Below are 20,412 nucleotides of genomic sequence, written 5' to 3' on the forward strand. Positions count from 1 at the left end.
CCCAAAACTCCTATGCTGAATTCCTAATCCCTAGTATCTCAGAATGTGACTATATTTTGAATGAGGGCCTTTAAAGAGGTAATAAGATTAAAATGAAGCCATTTGAGTGGGTCTTAATCCAATCTGACTAGTGCCCTTATGAAAAGAGGGAGAAACACCAAGGATACACTTGAACAAAGGAAAGGCCATGTGAGGACAGAGTGAGAAAGTGGCCACCTGCAAACCAAGGACAGCCCTCAAGAGAAACCAAACCTGCTGATGCCTTGATCTTGGCCTTCTAACCTCTAGGACCATGAGAAGATAAATTTCATTGTTAAGCGCCCCAGTCTGCAGTATTTTGTCCCAGCAGCCATGGCACAGAAGTATATCTCTGCTGAAGAGCTCAGTGAGTTCCCCAGCGCTATCCAGGCCGCCTAGAGGCACCGCCCTTTGCTCCCTCCATGATGTCAGTCAACTATTTGCTCCAGGAAGGGCAACAACCTTTCAGCCAGTGTCTTCTGAAGGGTGAGTTTCTTACTTTTCTGGGTCATGTTTCTGCCACTCTCTCCACCTCTACTAGAAGCTGGGGACAGCTTTATCTTTTCTCTGTCCTTAGGACTTCTCAATCCTAAGACCACAGAAAGCTCACTCTTTGAGAAAGGTAAAACCTTTCAGAGTGCCTGCCAGAGGTTTTGTCACCAAAAGGAACACTCAGACCCCACTTCTCTGCTTCACTAGTCAGAAACCACAATATTTGTTCTTGAAACATGATTAAGGAAACAAAATGACAAGGAAAACACAGCTTTTTACCATATGTTTATGGCTGTTTATAATCTACAATCAATGTTGAGAAAATAAAAATTGGCCTTTTGGGCATATGTTTCTTCAATAAAAGTGATCAAGGTCAACCCAGTCAGAGAAAACAGTAATAAGAATAGAAAAGAATGAATGAAGTTTGATACCTCAACATCAAGGAGTCTTTATTATTAAACATTTTATTTCAAAAAATGGTAGAACAAAGTGCCAAATGACTGGCACCTCCTGAAATAACTCTTTTACATTTTGCTCTATCATATAAACAGTAACATTTTTCTTACTACCAAGTCTCTGTCTCAGGATATAAACCTCCTTGGGGTCATGGGATAATGGAGTGAATACAGAAACAAGTCTGATTTGCAGAACCACAGGATTCTTTTACTGTCCTCATTTCACACTCCAGCATCAGGAGAGGCAACATGATATTAAAAGCCCTCTTCAGAGGAAGGCTATAACAAAGACCTATTAACAAAGGATATGTAGGTTAAGCCCCCTTCTCCCACACTGCAATGTCTATCCCAGCCACCACCCAGTTCATTCTCTCTCATCACCATGACAACCCCCATCAGTCATAAGCAGCCAGAATACTATCAACCAAGAAGTAAAGCGTAAGCCTTTATCCTCAGCTCATGTGGGTATATTTCAAATAATGATCTTGTTTCTCAGTATAAATTCTTGCCTTATTACAACATCAAGTAGCCAGTCATCAACATTGGAGAGATACAAGGGCTTCTGGGCTCTTGGTGCCAAAAATTGCTTAGATTCTTATTTCCTTTTCAATATCCAATTAAGGGTAAAATTACATAAATCGTCAGCTTCCCAGCTAAATCCAACTATAGCTCAATCATTAAATGAGACTAAAATGATCCCAAATAAAAAGCAATGCTGAATGATACTAGGCAGCAAATTAATCACACACAAGACTTACAAAAAGAAAATGAGAGTAATATCATAGACACCAACTATGTCTGCAGTTGTTTTAACCTCAGCTTGGGTGCCCAGGACAGTACAACTCCTTTTGATGAACTATTTCTAGAAGCTTTCTAAACCAAAATATCTGTTAAAAATATTTCAGTTTATTTGAGATGACTCAGTTAAAGATAGAACAATCCATGGCTGTAATTACGAGGGAATTATAATAGCTTTTCTCCACAAGCTGAGGGCAGAGTAATTATTCGTCATATAGTTTGCAACCCTGAACTGAGTAAAAGCCAACCCTGCTATGTAAAGTGTAGAGAAGAACACATAATTGACAAATATGTCTGCCATTTGGAGGTCTACTGATAAGTTGGTTTTCATCTCTTAATAAGTGAATTTTGTATTGTCTACTTTAAAGGCTTAAGTACAATCTTTGAGGGTAGCTGTGTGCATTTACATTAAACTATAGGACACTGAGGACACTTTTCTTTACACTGAATATGACACCACACTGAAGAGTTCCACTCATGGAAGGGAAACAAAAGGGCCTGTCTTAATGATGAGGGAAACACAGACACTTAATTGTAATACAGGACAGTAGCATGTACAACAGTGATAAGTACGAGCAAGCCCATTAACTGTGCTAAAGTAAATAACATCAATATTGCCTGGCAGGTTAAGGAAAAATTCAATGAAGAAGGAATATTTAGACTGAGACTTGAAAGGTGAAAAAGATTCTATGAGGGAGTTTAAGTAAAATAATCTCTATTTGAAGATGACATAAAAAATTCATGTGGAATCCATACACACACAAATCTGTTGGTGCTAATAAACACGTTCAGCAAAGTTGATGGATGTAAGATCAAAATCAGTTTACTAAACAGGTGGTCAGTTTTATTAACATACACTTGGAAATGAACAATCTGAAAATAAAATTAAGAAAATAATTCAACTTATAATAGCATAAAAAAGAATAAAATATGAACAAATTTAACAAAAAAGCCTAAGACTTGTACACTTAAAATTTAAAAGAAAAACACTGACAGAAATTAAATAATACTTAGGTAGGCAGAAAAATATTTCATGTTCATTAAATGGAAGACTTACTATTCTTAAGATGGAAATACTCCCCAAACCAGTCTAAAAATTTAGTACAGTCCATACAAAAATTCCAGCTACCTTTTGGGGCAGAACTGACAAGCTGATTCTGAAATATATATATGCAAATATAAGGGACAAAGAATAGCCAAAGAAGTCTTGAAAAATAAGAACAAAGTAGGACTTATGTTTTCTGATCTACTTTGAAATAGCAATTATTTCTTGGGCATGATACCTAAAGCACAAGCAATTAAGCAATTGAATATAAATTAGACTTCATAAAAATTACAAACTACTGTGCTTTAAAGATCACTATCTTTAAAAGTGAAAAGATAACTTGCAGAATGGGAGAATATATTTGCAAATTTATATTTCTGATTGTTTGTTATCCAGAATCTACAAAAAGTCTTAAAACCAACAATAAAAAGACAGTTAATTAAGAACTGGGCAAAGGATCTGAATACACATTTCAACAAAACAGACACACAAATAAGTCAATAAGCACACAAAATGATATTCAATACCGTTAGTCATTAGGAAAATGCAAATTAAAACCACAACAATTTATCTACTTAAAACAGACAACTGTAATATATAGTGGAACTATATGCATTTTTGTTCTATATTTTCCAAGCCTCCTGTAAATGTGTTATATTTTCATAATTAGAAGAAAAGACAAAAAGAAAAAAAAAACACAAAGAGATGCCACTTCACTTTCAGTAGGATAGGCTATAATCAAACGATAGACAATAACAAATGTTGGGAGGATGTGGGAAGTCAGAATCTTCAAAACTGCTGGTAGGAATGTAACATGGAGCAGCCACATCGGGAAACAATTTTTCAGGACCTCGAAAAGTTAATTAGAGAGTTATCTTATGACCCAGCACTCCTAGGTATATACCCAAGACAAATGAAAACAAATGTCCATACACAAATCTGTACCTGAATGTTCACAGCAGCATTATTAATAGCTCCAAAGTAGAAACAACCTAATTGTCCACTGACTGATGAATGAATAAATAAAATGTAGTATATGTATACCATGGAATATTATTTGGTAATAAAAAAGGAATGAAATACTAATACATATGTGCTACAACGTGAATAAAGGTTGAAAACATGCTAAATGAAATAAATTGGATGCAAAGAGCCACAAATTATATGAAGTCATTATTGAATATGTGATAAGTAAGTCCATGAAGATAGAAAAGAGATTAGTAATTGCCAGTGGCTGGGGACAAGTAGGAATGAGGAACAACTGCCAATGGGGATAAGATTTCTTTTGGAGTGATAAAAAAATTTTCTGGAATTTGATCGTGGCAATAGTTACATAACCTTGTGAATATGCTTTAAAAAAAGTGAATCATACATTTTAAAAGAGTGGATTTTATGGTATGTGAATTACATCTTAATAAAAAAACATGGAGTCATAACAACTTCCCTAAAGCATTCTCTATATGCTTCCTGCAAACCTGCACAAAAGGAATTCTCAAAACTGGATTGATAATAAAACTGATATAATCTTCTGTCTCCTCATCCAGTCTTATAAGATCCTTAAAATTAGAATTTATTAGAAAGACTTTGTTTTCGCAGAGTCTAGCATAACACTTAGCAGAAAGTAGGCTTAAGGTATTTAAGCAATTGGAATGAATTTGTTGTTGCTAGAGTAAGGTGAAGAAGAGTGGTCTGATCTGAAACCTTAGAGGTCGTCAGTGTCCAGAGAATGGCTGGGCCTAACACCAGGAGACGTCTGAACTTTGTCCTGTAGGTACTGGGGAACCCTTTAGAGTTTGTAAACTGGGGAATAAAATGATAACATTTGCATCTATAAATAAATCCCTCTGATGGCAGAAAGATGGCAACAAAATAGGGATATTAAGTTAGGAGGCTCTAAATGACCATAGATGTACAGTGAAATGCAAAATAAGCCCCTGTATCAAAAATCTTCCCCTACTCTCAGCCTCAAGACAACTGAATTGACCAATGAAAAAGAAAAATATGTTTGTCTTCTAATTCACACTGGAACTAAGGGGTGATATTATCCATTTGTCACAACCTGCAGAGGGATACAAATTGGAAGGCACCAGGAGCTAATTGCTTTTAATAATAGTAAGGATGGGATATATGTTATAGTAGGTAGGTATAAAGAACTTCTGCAACTCAGAAACAACAAAAAAACTCAACTAAAAATGGGCAAAGGACTTGAATTGTCATTTCTCTAAAGAAGATCTACAAATAGCCAAAAGCACATGAAAAGATGTTCAGCATCATTAATCATTAGGAAAATACAAGTCAAAACTATGATAAAGCACCACTTCACACCCTTTAGGACAACAATAATTTAAAAAATCAGAAAATAATAAAAGTTGGTGAGGATGTAGGGAAATTGCTGCTGGACATGTAAAATTGGGCATTGGCTATGAGAAATGGTATCACAAATTTAATTTTAAATTAACTTCTAAATTTTAATTTTAATTTAATTTCCTCCCAAATTAAACTTATAGTAACTACCTGATCCAGTGATTTCACTTGTGGGTACTGTACTCAAAAGAATCAGAGCAGGGACTTGGACAGGTACTGCATGCCCATGTTCACAGCAGTATTATTCACAACAGCCAAAAGGTAGAAACAATCCAAATGTCCATCAACAGATGAATGGATAAACAAAATATAGTCTACATAAACTGTGGAATAGCACACAGCCTTAGAAAGGAAGGAAATTCTGACAACATGCAACAACGTGTGTGAGGCTTGAAGACATTATGAGTGAAGTAAGCCAGTCACAAAAGGACAAATGTTGTGCAAGTCCACTTGTATGCAGTACCTACAGTAGTCAGAGTCACAGAGTCGGGAAATAGAAAAGCGGTTCCCAGGAGCTGAGAACAGAAAGAATGGAGGTTTAGTGTTTATTAAATAGAGTTTCAGTTTTGGAAGATGAAAAATTTCTCAAGATGGATGGAGGTGATGGTTGTACAACAATGTGAATGTACTTATTGCCACAGAACTGTACACTTAGAAGTGATTAAAATGGTAAATTTTGTTATGTATATTTCATCACAATGAAAAATACAACATATAGAAAAAGATAGAAAATTTATAATATAGCAAGAAAACATACAAGCGAGAAAAGATGACAGAAGTCCAAAGTAGCAATTATGACAATAAATATCAGTGGGTTAAACTCCCTATAGACTCTCATATGGAACACATTTATTTCAATTTTCTGCTGTTTTCAATAGGCACTGTGAATATGTAGTAGTCAAGCAAGAATCTTCACGAACCATTGCTAATATTAAGAATAATCACATAAAGCATAAACTACTAGAAGTACAAAAAGAATTTGGCATAAACACAGCTGGGATAGGAAGCTTTAACACACCTCTTTCAGTCCTTGGCAGATCAAGTAGGTAAAAATCAAAGTAGAAACATGAACAGTCTTATCAAATGCTCACAAAAAATATGGGAAAATCATGACAAAGAGAATTTTCAATATTCTAAAAAGAAACTGTACTGACTACATCTTTTGACCAGTGCAAAACAACAACGAAAAATAATGATTATATACAAAATAATTCCAACTACTCAGAAATTTTTTTAAATAACTTAAAACAACAGAAACACAAAGACACTTCAGTTAATCTCATCAAATAAAAAGACAATTACAGTATGAAAAATTGAAATCAGAAAGATACAGTCACAGGTATAAAGAGATTATTCTTCTAAACCATATTCTAATTAATTCAACATCTGAAATAAAGTGGGTGAAGTCCTAGAAGAAAATTAATGAGGAAAATCAACTCAAAAGAAGTAAGAACATTCTAAGGGCAACCACTATAGAAGAAATAATAAAATTGTTAAGAAGATGCCAGGCTCCATTTACTGGGGACTCCAGGATATATACAGTTCCCATAAATTTTTTCAGAGTGCCAGAAAAACATAGAAAATACTTCTAGGTCCAAATATCCAGACTTTACAAATGAAAACATTTGTCACTTTTACTACTGATCTTTTTTTTTAAAAAAGTATAATTGATACAATAATTCTCATAAAATTGAAGTCTCCTCACTGACTGCCTTTCTCAAGCCCCATTTCCTCCCACCCATCTCCCTTCTTCTGCTTTAACAATCCTGACCATGCATGAGTTCTGGATCCTTACAGGCTGTTTTCTTTTTAAAGGTGAAGCTTTTAATCTGTGAGGATAATAGGAACCCCTGAGATGAAAGAAAAATGCTCAGCTATTTAGAAAAAAAAAAAAATAATAAAGCCAGTTCCCTGTATCCCTTCACTGGTGTTTAGTCTCTAAGTCTATCTGACTCTTTGCAACCCCACAGACCATAGACCTCCAGGCTCCTCCCCATGGGATACCCCATGGGGATATCCAGCAAGAATACTGGAGTGGGTTGCCATTTCCTTCTCCAGAAGATCTTCCTCACCTAGGGATCAAATCTGCATTCCTGAGTTGCAGGCAGATTCTTTACCACTGAGCCACTGGTGAAGCCCATATTCCTCATACACCAAAATAAATTCCAAGTAAATGAAAGAGTTACATACAAAAACAAATCACAAAAGGAATCAGAGGGAAAAGGAGGTAGGCGGTCAACATTTACCTAAACTTGTGTATATAAAGAACATATGCTGAAGGTCCTGAAAATGTCAAATAAAAATTCAAAACTTCAAAATTAGAAAACATAATTTCACAATGTAGGAAAAAGCATAGAATCTGAGACGACAATCCATAGAAGAAGAAATACAGACAATTAATAAACAAAAAATTCCCAAACCGTTATTATATCTCTAGTTACAGAAACAGGCAAATTAGATTCTAACAATGAGACAGTCTTTCATCTGGTCCCTCCCCTAATTTGATAGTTTGGCAAAAATTAGAGAAAGATAATAATGCTTAGAAGCCAGTGGGGAATATGGCCCTGATATATTAACAGCGGCAATGTAAACTGACAGGAAAATTTTTATCAAAATTTTAAAAATCATGCCCACTAACTCGATGACTGCATCTTAAAATTTATATGAAAGAAGCTTGAAAGGTATGCCACCTCTCTGTATGCCTCATTTTTAACAGGAAACAAAGGATACAAACTAAATAAAAATTGGACACTGGCTAATAAGTTATAATACATTTATATGATGGAAGACTTTGCAGCCTTTAAAAATTATACAGTAAAGAATATTTAATAACAAGAAAATGCTAATGACATTATTGACAGAAAAAAGTAGGTCACAAAACATTACCCATGAAATAAAAGTGGTCTTCTCTGGGTGGTGGGAGTGCGTCGAATTTTTACTTTCCATATTAGATTTTTTTCCCATTGATTTTTTTTTTTTTACAATTAACATACTGACATTTTTATAATCAGAGAAAAGATATAAATAAAATTCAGTATTTAGAGTAGAGATTGCTCAGGGAGAGTATACAAAGTGAAAAGGGAAAAGGGCAAGGAATAGAACTCATGTGAACAACTGGATACAAATGACTGGAAATATTTGCTTATTCTCAAAACAGTAAGACCTGTTCATCAACCTTAAGTGTGGTCCACATATTGTAACTGAATTTGCTTCCTGTTTGTTCACCTAAGGCTCCCTTGAGTTTCAATGATTTAATCACGGGTGACACTCTGACCAGATCACACTCTTTATGAGTGCACCTATGGACGGAAAGAATCCTCAAGAATCACTCTCCCTATGACCCAGGGAAGGTGCAAGCAGAGTTCCTCTCCCCGGCTCCCTTGTGGAGCTCTAGGTGGGAAACACACAACTGCCTGATTACTTTACTTCCCCAATTACTTTTCTCCCACACTTACCCTTCCAAGCTGCTTCCAAAAGGGAAAGAGAGAAGATCTGGGGTCCAACGTTAGAAGAAATGGATTTTATAGTCCTTCCTCTCCTCCCACAGGGAGGCTACTGCCTCCTCCCCAAACCCGGATTCCTCAGGAAAGTGGGAGGGGAAAAGGGGAAAGGAGCTTCCAGATCTTCAAGGAAGATAGAGAAAAAGGAAGTGGTCTTACAAAAGCCTTATTTCCTCATTTACATGATTAGGTGGCAAATGAACTGGGCCAGATTGAAAATATGTTTTCTTGAAACATTCAATATAAATTTCATTTTGGAAAAAAAAATATATATATGTCATCATGAGAGTTAACTTTCTTTAAAACATTTTTTGGGAATTTGGGGGCAGTCCAGAAGTTCGTTAGGACCTTGTGCTTCTTCTCCAGAGGGTGCAGTTTCCATCCCTGGTCAGGAACTAAGATCCCACAAGCCTCACAGCGTGGCCAAAAAAATAAAATAAAGCATGTTTTAAAAGGTGTGTGTTAAATCCTTGTTTAAAAATCTTTGGCAGTTTCTAGGTAGTAGAACTTACTGAAGCTCTCCTGTTTGGCAGCTGTTTTATATACACATCACTTAATAATCAGCACAGGGACATATGATGTCTTAATATTACATGTTAAAGAAGAGGAAAAGAAAATTTAAAAATCTGATTCTAAAACTGTATTCTTGCAATACTGAGAAGATTTCAGAGGGTCTTTAAAATATCTTTTGGGAGCATGTTGAACTACTCCAAAGTTAAAAGTTATTAAGTTATCAAATAAAGAATTTTAATGAAGAATATGAAAAAAAAAAAAATGATGGCAGTCCTGGTCTTTGCACAGGACTTTGAAATGTGGCTAATCTGATAAAGGGAAAGAGTATTTACAAGAGGAAATGTTTAGGTGTCCCTTTGCTGATAGCAGCAAGCTCACTCTCCTCAGATAACAGGCTTTAGTTAGCCTGTTAGTTGTTGGCATAATTAACCACTATCAAATGAAACCACTATCAAAAGTCCCAGGCTGAGACCTCCCCTCTCAAGAACTTCCTCATTGAAAAAGAAATCCATTTCAGGCACCAGCCAGTTTCCCAAACTTGGATCCCAGAAGGTCTCTCAGTTCCACTAAGTCCTTTTCAACTTGTTGGACTTAAATCCCACCAATTAGACCAAAGACCCTGGGACAGCTCACAGCTTAAAAAACCCACCTCAATGATCTCTGACAGCTCCAAGCTTATGGAAATGCCTGGTACACAGTAGGTACTCAGTGAATTTTTCTTGAATATATTTGATGGAAAGGTAGCTTAATAGCTGCCCTAAAGTGAATAATGAAAGTAACCCCAACAACTACTCAGAAATGGAGAATTCTTCCATCTTCTCTATGAGATCATAACTGCATTTGATCCATTAATGAGCCATATGAATCTTAATGAGCTTCTCAATCCATATTTTTGACTGACAATTATATTCATTTATTGATTTAATTCTGGAAAGGAAAAAAAAAAAAAAAACCTTAATGGTTCTAAAATACAGGGAGAATCATTAACTAATTAGAATCCTTTAAATATTCTGCCTCCTCAAAGAGCCTAATCAAAACGTCTGGGCCTTGCAGAATGCGATGTAGACCTAACACTGCCTCTTACCAGCTGTGATCCTGAGAAAGTTACATAACGCCCCTAAACTTTGTTGCTGTCATCAGCAGAACCAGACATATACACCTACCTAATAGAATTGTTGTGAGAATTTTAAGACATAATCATAGACTGCGTAGACGTGGTGACATGATGACATGATGCATGGCAGTCAATGCATAGTAGTTATAAACACCATTGTCATCAAACAGTACCTGGAAAATACAAGGCCTGCTAACATTTAAGAACCCCGGAAGATCCCTTGGAGAAGGAAATGGCAACCCACTCCAGTACTCTTGCCTGGAAAAGCCCATGGACAGAAGAGCCTGGTGGGCTACAGTCCATGGGGTCGCAAAGAGGTGGACACGACTGAGCGACGTCACTTTGACTTTCGTCACTTTAGAATTGTAGCAGTATAGCTTAGTCACTTAAGAAGTGACTTCTGAAGTCAGATAATCCAGGTTTTGCCAACAATTAGTTGTCTGACCTGGGGGTCCTTAACTAGGGCCTCAGTTTCCTCACCTATGAAATGGGATCTATGGTATACATTTCATAGTTTTCTTCTGAAGATTGTATATACCAAGAAACATAAACTGTTTAGAATAATGCTCAATACATGTTCTCTCCTAACCCAGCACCAAGAATAGGACACAGCACACAGTAGGCACTCTAAATATTTTAGGAATAATTTATTTTCCCCTGTTACTTTTCCTCTTGAATATAAGAAACTAGTTAAGGAAATTTTTTGATATTTTGTGCACATCTTCCTAGGATAATCTTGAAGCTATCTGGGGTGGTTTGAACGCAAACATGCAAAGCCTAGATGTCACTCTTTTCACTGGATGTCATTTTATGACACCTTTGTCAACAAAACTTGTTAATGATTCTATACCTCTGCTTCACTTGGACATTTTGTTCCACAAGACAAAACAACATTACCTTTGTTCTGTTTTTTTTTCCCCCCACATTCTCCAGGTCTTCAACTTTTTACCTAGTCATTCTTAATCAGTTAAATCCTTATCAAGCCTCATCTCTCTCCTGATGGACTGGATTGGGAAGATAATAAATTCTTCTACTGTTGGAAATGCATTTGTTATGTTCTGACTCTGCTTTGATATTGACAAATCAATCATTATAGAATTCTATAACCCAACAACATCTGATTCCATTTTCTGGCCTTGAATTCAAGATAGTTTGGAACCTACTTACCAATAATAAATAGTTTCTGCACATGACAGAATGGAGAAGTAAATACAACTAGCCTACCTATCCCCTTAGGCTTTACTCTGAGATGTTTTCAGGTATTTTTGCATTCCTCTGATAAATTAAGGGAAACATAGTCAACACCTGCGAGCCAGCCTCTGAATCACCTAGCAAACAGGAAAATCAAGACATTGATCCAATTCCTAATAACTTTTTTGTTAATGGGCTGAGCCCTCAAATGCCTGGAATCGAATTGACAGCATTTCTGAAACATTAAATGTTGTTTCCACTAGATGAATTATATTAGGAGAGCTGATTATTATACCATTGATGGTTATACCAAAAACTTCCCCAAAGAATATCCTTTGGGAGAGGCCTCAGTGAGAAGAAAAGAATCACTAGATTGATTTATTCTACAACTCAGTAGGATGAATGGTGTTTTAGTAATAGGTATATAAATACATGGACAGGGGTGGGAGGGAGGCTCAAGAGGGAGAGGGTTATGTATACTTATACAGGATTCATGTTGTAAAGCAGAAACTAATACAATATGGTAAAGCAATTGTATTCCAATAAATACATGGATAAGATCATTATTTAATAATTAATCCTTCTTTGCTTATTTCTATTTTCAGGGTAGACATTTTAGACCTTGTTAAAAGGGATCATTTCTCTCTTGAACATACTCTAATCCCAACTTTAACTTTGCTCACTATGGTGATTTAGGTAATAGGAAGGTTAATGTGGAATGAAGGTTGTTTTTTTTTTTTTAAGTAACCTATAAGTAGCTTTCTCAGAGCTAAACACTCCACAGACCTTCTTTTCAAACTGATCTTGGGGAAGAATATCCTGTTTAAGAATACTAGCTGATAGGTCAGTTAAGCCAATCTTGAATCCCTTGTGTCTGGGTATTCACTCATTTAAAAATTTAATGAATGCCTACCATGTCCCCAATACTGTGCTAGTTCTTAGAGGTACTAAGATGAGTAAGATACAGCCTCTTTGGTAGCTTTTGAGTTCAATGTAGTGACAGAGCTCATAGGAAAGAGTGGTGAGGAATCCATGTATTTCTTCAAAAATGCCTGAATGTTTGGGATGGACATGTACAAATTGCTATTATCAAAATGGATAACCAACAAGGACTTCCTGTATAGCACATGAACTCTGTCCAATGTTATGTGGCAGACCGGTTGGGAGGGGAGTTTGGGGGAGAATGGATACACGTATATATAAGGCTGAGTCCCTCGCTGTTTACCCGACACTATCACAACACTGTTAATCAGCTATGTGTGCTAAGTCGCTTCAGCCATATCCAACTTTGCGACCCTACGGACCATAACCCACCAGCTCCTCTGTCCATGGAATTCTCCAGGCAAGAATACTGGAGAGGGTTGCCATGCCCTCCTCCAGGAGATCTTCCCGACCCAGGGATCAAACCCACATCTCTCATATCTCCTGTGCTGGCAGGCAGGTTCTTTACCACTATGCCACCTGGGCTATAATTGGCTATACTCCAATATAAAAAAAAGTACCTGAATGCCTAATAACACACTGGGTCCAGTGCTATGGGTGGGCATTCAGTAGGAAAAAAGATGGACATGTACCCTGTTTTCATACAGCTCATGGCTTAATAGGGAAGACATAATCATTTATTAGAGTACACAATAAATACTATAATTACGGAAAAGTACAAAATGCTTAAGAATATACAACAAAGGTAGAGAGAACAATTGCTTTTGATAAGAAAACTACTGGAAGTTAAGACACGGCAACAAATAAAACTCAGAGACAAAGTCTTAGTAGGTTTAAATTCTTTTGTAAGCACTTTATTCTTTCAAACAATAACTGGGAGACTTCAGGTTTAGCCAAGTGTGTCTATAAACTCATTAATAAAAGTAGATTTTTGGCTGTTACCCATGGTCTGAGTACAGCTTATCTTGATAATGACTAGGTTTTCCCATAAAACTTCCAAGTATACACTGATGATGTCAGCAGGTCCTGTCCACTTAGAAAACTTCAGTGACACACACTTAAGACACCTGTAATAAGCTGACTGCTGGGCCCCAAAGATATTCACATGCTAATCACCAGAACCTGTGAATGTTACCTTTTACAGCAAAAGGGACTTTGCAGATAAGGATCTTGAAAAGGAGAGATGAGTTGGAATTATCTGGGAGGGCCTGATGTAGCCACAGAGGTACTAATAAGAAGGAGGCAGAAGACTGGCGCAAGTAGAAGGCCATGTCAGACAACAGGAGCAGAGGCTGGGGTGCTGTGGCCAGGCCTGAGGAACGCTGCACTGTCTAGAAGTTGCAGGAGACAAAGGAACGGATTTCCCCTGGAAAACTCAGGGGGGGAAAACAGCCCTGCTGACATCTTCATTTTAACCCCTTAAAATTCACTTTGTTGCCTGACTTCCAAATATGTAATAGAATAAATCCGTGTTGTCTAAAGCTTATGATATTTTGTTACAGCAGAAATAGGAAACGAATACAGCATCCAGTTACTTATGTAAACTAAAAAGGGTCTTGGAGGCTTCCCTGCCGGCTCAGTGGTAAAGAATCTGCTGGCCGATGCAGGAGATATCGGTTCCATCCCTGATTTGGGAAGATTCCACATGCCATGGAGCAGCTAGCCCATGGGCCACAACTACTGAGCCTGTGCTCTAGAGCTGTGTGTGTTAGTTGCTCAGTCGTGTCCGACTCTTTGTGACCCCATGGACTGTACAGCCTGCCAGGCTCTTCTGTCCGTGGGATTTTCCAGGCAAGGATACTGGAGTGGGTTGCCATTTCCTTCTCCAGGGGATCTTCCCAACCCAGGGATCGAACCCAGGTCTCCTGCATTGCAGTCAGATGCTTTACCATCTGAGCTACTAGGGAAGCCCTGGGGAACCATAATTACTGAGCCTATGTGTTGCCACTGCTGAAGCCTGTGTGCCCTAGACCCTCCACTCCCCAACAAGAGAAGCCACTACAGTGAGAGGCTTGGGCATTGCAAATTGAATGTAGCACCTCCTCACCACAACCAGAGAAAAGTCCACGCAGTGACAAAGACCCAATATAGACAAATAAATAAATAAATATTTTTTTTAAAAGAGTCTTGGGAATCTTTATGGAAAAGTTAGTTTGATTGACATTTCTAACCACCAGTGTATTCTGCTGCTATTCTACCTGTAGAAGCAAAATACTCTTTGTCTTCTCTCTTGGTTATAGTACACATTCAGAGAAAACTACAATATAATGTATTAATGATAATACATAGTATGGGAAGAATTTTATTTGAAAGTGAATCGCTGTTGTTACAGTCCCTCTTCTGTTACATTCACACACATATAACTGGATCCTGCTACATAACTGGATGGATGCATGCCACCTGCTATAGCAAATAGGAAAGCAAACACCCTATACATGGTGAAATGTACCTATAGGAAGCAAATGAATTTATTGTATCATCACCAGCAAGCATATTTTGGCTTCTACCATTTAAAAACCCTAATCTGATGTGACAACTATTTACCAACTCTCAAATGCTTCCCCGTGCTGAACAGTTTACCTCTGTGGTTCCCGTCCTCAATTTGTGCTGGGGCTAGGAGGCTGACCTGTGCAGACTGTATCAATGGGCTTCCTTCTGCATACTGCCTTCTCTTCTGTGGTTTCTGGAAGCTCTGCCCACATACTGGTAAATCATTCATTTATTATTAAATTCACCTCCAAGTTGAGTGTGCATCTTTACCTATCTTACACAATCATTTCACCCAGTTATATTTTGAAGCAAAGCAATTCCATCAGAATCTAGTCTATTCAAAATCAATTGTTCTGCAAGGTTCAGACTGAAGTTATTTTATTTTTTTTCTAAATTTTCTGGAGCAAATGTGTCCAGAAGAGGGTCATCTTCATGGTGCTGTCCTATGGGTCCATCCAAGGCCACATGTTCTGTGTAGCCAATGCATTTAAGGAGCGTGGAGAAGAACTGGCTCCCATCTTCTCTACTTTAATTCCCCAAATAATGTCTGTGAATATAGCATCTTCACAACCTCACTTCCTGGCTCTGCCACGCTCCATGCTTCTGCTGATGCACAGCGCCTCTGAAGTTATTTTAATACTCATTTGGCTACATCTGCCCCTGATGTTTTTCAATAAATGACTAATCTCTTCTAAGATTTATATTACAGAGCTCTAGGGTCTCGGTTAAGAAGTGGTCTAAATGTTTTCACAGATGCAAACTCTTTTCCAAGAGAAATTCAGACGTAGAGGGAAGGGGGATAACTCTTCATTTGGGTAGGAAAAATGGTGAGACTTGTATTTCTGCAACAGAATATCAACAGTCTTGACTGTAAAGTATGGCCTAAATAACTGGCAAATATTCCTGTCACTCACTAAAGAAGTTAACCATGAAATAACTTTGATCTAGAAAAGATTAGCTAACATTTGGTTCAACATTGAACATCCATCTACCTGAGTGCATAGAAGTCCCAGATTTAATTCCATTTGCTGAATATAAAATGGTATCTATACATTTCCCTACTGAAGGTATTTCATTGTTTCATTACAACTATAATGGACATCTCTGTACATATCTACTTGCAGACAAGCACACTAGGCAAGTACTAAGGTAAATATGAAAGGTATTATGCCTTACTTCTTGCAACTGCATGCTTTTATTTGCCTATAAATTGTAAAATCACTTTTGTGTGTCTTCACCAATATTCTTTCCATTTTAAAGTAAAATACAATGGCATAGGAAACACAGTGCAATGCATTTAGTGATGGTATTATTTAATGGAAAGTTATTGGTGGCATATATGTACATATGGACGTGTATATGTAGGTTTGTGCACTATGTGTGGCACGGCGTGAAATGGTTTCCTTCAAAATATCTGAAAACTCTTCCATGACATATTAATAGATACAGAAGTAGAATCTCTGTGTCACAGAATGTTTACATTTTTCAACCTCACTGGCTATTGACAATCTAGTTGATAAGTAAATTTATACTTCTATCAGAATGTAGAGAAATGCCTTCTTCTTCGTATTTTCAAAACGTTGTTTTAGAACTCTTCTTTTCTTCCAATCTAATAGATTTTGAATAACTTAACATTGTTTCAATTTGCATTTCTCTGATCCTCTAGTGAGGCTGTAAATTACCTAAAAATATATTTTATAAGCTTCCTCCTTATTTTTCTTTTTAATCAGCACTAATTCTTTCTACATTCTGGATACTGATCTTTGTCTTTTACAGAAGTTGCCAATATTCTTTTCCTAATCTATTGCTTTGCTTTTAATTTTGTGGTGTGTCTAGTCATATAGAAAGAAGTTTTACATTTAGACGTAGTGAAACATATCAACCTATCTTCTTAAAAATGATTTGTGATTTTTACTTTCTGTCTGAAAAATCCATCTATCCCTCAAGGTCATAAGAACATTCTCCTATATCATTTTATAATTTTTTTTTAAGTTTTGCCTTTTTCCATTAAGTTCTTCAATTCATTTGGACTTTTTGTTATGGTGTGTAGAAAGGGTGTAATTTTATTTTATTTTTTGATATGGAAACCCAACAGTTGCTCAACAATAACTGAATAGTTCAGTTTTTTTCCCCACTGAGTTGTCATACCATCTTCAGAAAATGCCAAACTGTTATATATCCTTTGTCTTGTTCTGAGATTTCTATTATGTTTTACTGATCTGCTTATCTATTGCTACACTCATACCATAGCTTTGTTTTAATATCTGGGAAGTCAAGTCTCTTGCTTGTCTTATATTTTTGGGATTGTTGAGTATTTTTGAATCTTTACTTTTCCTTAACTAGAGTTATTTTTCCAGGTTCTGTGTAAAAAAAAAAAAAATCTTATTAAGGTTTTAATATGTATTGCCCCTGACTGTCAACATTTCTGCTGAAACTGCCTCAGCAAAACCAAATGCCTCCATCTTTGTAGACCCCAGTAGGAAAAAATGATCCACCACAAGGACGGCCTCCACCTCACTCCCACATTCTCAATTCCATCTGAATCTGAGTGACGGAAACTTAATTGCACCTAGAAGCCTAGCTGCAAAGGGTGTTTGGGAAATGTACATCTTAGCTTTAAAGCCTCTGCAGTACAACAAGAAGTACAAGAGAAGAACCATGGATTTTCATGTTATAGTAGGTCATGAAATTGGTTTGCTGCTGCTGCTGCTGCTAAGTCGCTTCAGTCGTGTCCGACTCTGTGTGACCCCAGAGACGGCAGCCCACCAGGCTCCCCCGTCCCTGGGATTCTCCAGGCAAGAACACTGGAGTGGGTTGCCATTTCCTTCTCCAATGCATGAAAGTGAAAAGTGAAAGTGAAGTCGCTCAGTCGTGTCCGACTCTTTGCAACCCCATGGACGGCAGCCTACCAGGCTCCTCTGTCCATGGGATTTTCCAGGCAAGAGCACTAGAGTGGGAATTGGTTTAGGGGATCACAAATGGCATTTTAAAAAACAAAGTGGGACAGAATATATGCTATCTTAAGAATAAACATGTTTCATGAAAGTTTTATATACATATTTTAATGCATTTTAAATATTTTCATCTAGTAGGCATTTGTAAGGCAAGAAGAAAGAGCAAAACAGAGACAGAGATTAGAAAGAGGTGGAAGAAGAGGGAAGAGAAAGAATCCATTTGTTATTGTGGTCATTATCAGTAAAGTCTGAAGGCCAAAGTTCTGGGAAGGTGATGAGATCTTATGTCCCAATTAACCTTATGTACTACGATATCCCTTATCCTGAGAAGGAAGTTTCTTTTTATTCCTTATCTGCTAGTAGCTTTTATTTTAAATAGGTGTTGAATTTTGCCAAATAATCTTCATGTATCTATTGAGTTGGGCTTCCTTGGTGGCTCAGATGGTAAAGAATCTGCCTGCAATGTGGGAGACCTGGGTTCAGTCCCTGGGATGGGAAGATTCCCTGGAGGAGGGCATGGCAACCCACTCCAGAATTCTTACCTGGAGAATCCCCATGGACAGAGGAGTCTGGTGGGCTACAGTCCATGGAGTCGCAAAGAGTCGGACACAACTGAGCAACTAAGAACATCTATTGAGATGACTATAAGGTCTAATATACTACACAGATAAATTTTCTAACCATGCCCTATCTTTGCATTTTTCTCCTAGATATATTTTTACAGTTATCTTCTGTTTCCACCAACTCCTTAAACTTGCTATAGCCCCTGTCCCACAAACCACCCATAGTTTCTAGCATATTCTATATTTGTTCCATTTGTCAAAGATGCTACTATATACATCCTGACATATTCTGTAAGAACAAAAGAAAAGCCTATGTTTTACAATTCTCTATCAAATTCACAAGCCAAAAAAACTGCATTTTATTTACTGAAAAAAATCCTTTATAGATGTCCAATTTAAGAATTATCTAATAAAAAATATAGATGTCCAATTTAAGAACTAATGAGCTAATAAAAAATTGTAATGGAGGAGTCAGTTCTATTAGAAAGCTACATTTTAATTCTGGTTTAGTAGAGAGAATTATTGCAATGTTTTGTTAAGAATATAAATCTATTAGAAGTATCTTTATCAATTTGACCTCTATAAAAATACTTGTCTGGATCAAATTTATTTGGGCAGTGTCCCAGGAACATTTATTTGCTTCTTACTTACCGTATTTGTGTTTTTTTCTTTATTTTTAGATACTAAAGAATGTCTGTTATCACTTGAAATCAGCCAAATGACAAATACTGCATTTTCAATGGGCAGTGGTTTTTAACCCACTGATCAGAAAACTATAGTACAGTTTCTTTCAAGACATCTGTGTGGTGCCTAAGTTCTGGACAAGCTGTTGATAAGACCTTAGATGCTGGAAGCCCTGGGATTTCTCATGTGTCTTACATTTTTCTTGTTGCTTTTCTGGAGAAAAGAAATTTAATTTTGAATACAATACAGACATTTGAAAGGAAACCTTTTACAAATCATCTGCACAAACAACATATGTTATCTATAAATTAAGAGTTTTCCAATAATTTAATCAACACAAATGTACTCATGTGCAAAATCTCCACAATCACTATTTTTCAACAGTTAACACCAAAAGGAAAAAAAAATCTGTTTTTATAAAAGGCAAATTATTAAACTTTGCCAAAAGACCATCAAGAAAGAAACACTAAAGAAATTTAGTGGCACATCTGACACGAGCAGCTGGTAGTCCAGCCTTAGCAACATGTGTTCAAACTGTGTTTCCTTCCCTCCCTTCTTCTATCCTAGAGTTGGAAAAAGAGAATACTTAGGGACAGAACTAATGGAATCCTTATTTATCTAGTCAGAGGCAGAGGGAACCCCAGTACCAACAAAAAAGATGGGTTACCAGTTGGTCTTCAAAGAGAACAAAGCCACAACACTGGCTGACTCTGGGTGTTGAGTCTATGAGTAGTACATTTTTTTAACTTCTAGTTTCCACATTTTTTGATAATGGGGTCATTACTCTTATAATGCAAAGAGGCTGACAACCAGCCAAGAACGACCAAATGTTAGCTTGTTGTTTTCCATTTAACGTCACAACAAAGAGCTTCTAAGTGTCCTTTTAAGTTCTTCCTTTCTTCTTCTCTTGATGGTGGGCAGGGTCTCCATCTCCCAGAGAAAGATGCCAAGATTCCACTGTCTGGGGGTTTGGGGCAGATTTGCCTGTGATGGACAAAAGCGATACTGGCAGGAGTTCTACAACTTACTTGATGGCTAGAAACAGCAATACATAGTGTGTTCTGGGCACAGCGGAGAGAAATAAACAGTAGTAAAGATGCTTCCTATTTATAAAGAGCCCAATACATTAAGGGCATGAAGGATATAAAACACTTTAGCAAATACAAAGGTACAGGCTAGTATAGTACAAACCAAGAAGTAAATGGAAGAAGACAGGAGAGGGTTGGAGCCAATTCGAGGTGAGTCCTCCAAGATTTCCAGACACAGACACAGTGATGACTTCTATTTCT

General features: G+C 37.0%; 1 protein-coding gene across 1 annotated transcript in view; it reads right to left on the reverse strand.

Annotated features, from left to right (window-relative positions):
• Positions 1-928: 928 nt before the first annotated feature.
• The window catches only part of SLC22A15 (solute carrier family 22 member 15), a 123,709-nt gene continuing 104,225 nt past the window's right edge, over positions 929-20,412 (reverse strand). Inside the window, exon 13 of the transcript XR_001496419.3 lies at positions 929-20,107. The gene's annotated coding sequence lies outside the window, so the exon portion shown is untranslated. The remainder of the gene's footprint in view (positions 20,108-20,412) is intronic.

The sequence above is a fragment of the Bos taurus genome, chromosome 3, assembly GCF_002263795.3.
Source record: "Bos taurus isolate L1 Dominette 01449 registration number 42190680 breed Hereford chromosome 3, ARS-UCD2.0, whole genome shotgun sequence".
Classification (NCBI taxonomy): Eukaryota; Metazoa; Chordata; class Mammalia; order Artiodactyla; family Bovidae; genus Bos; species Bos taurus.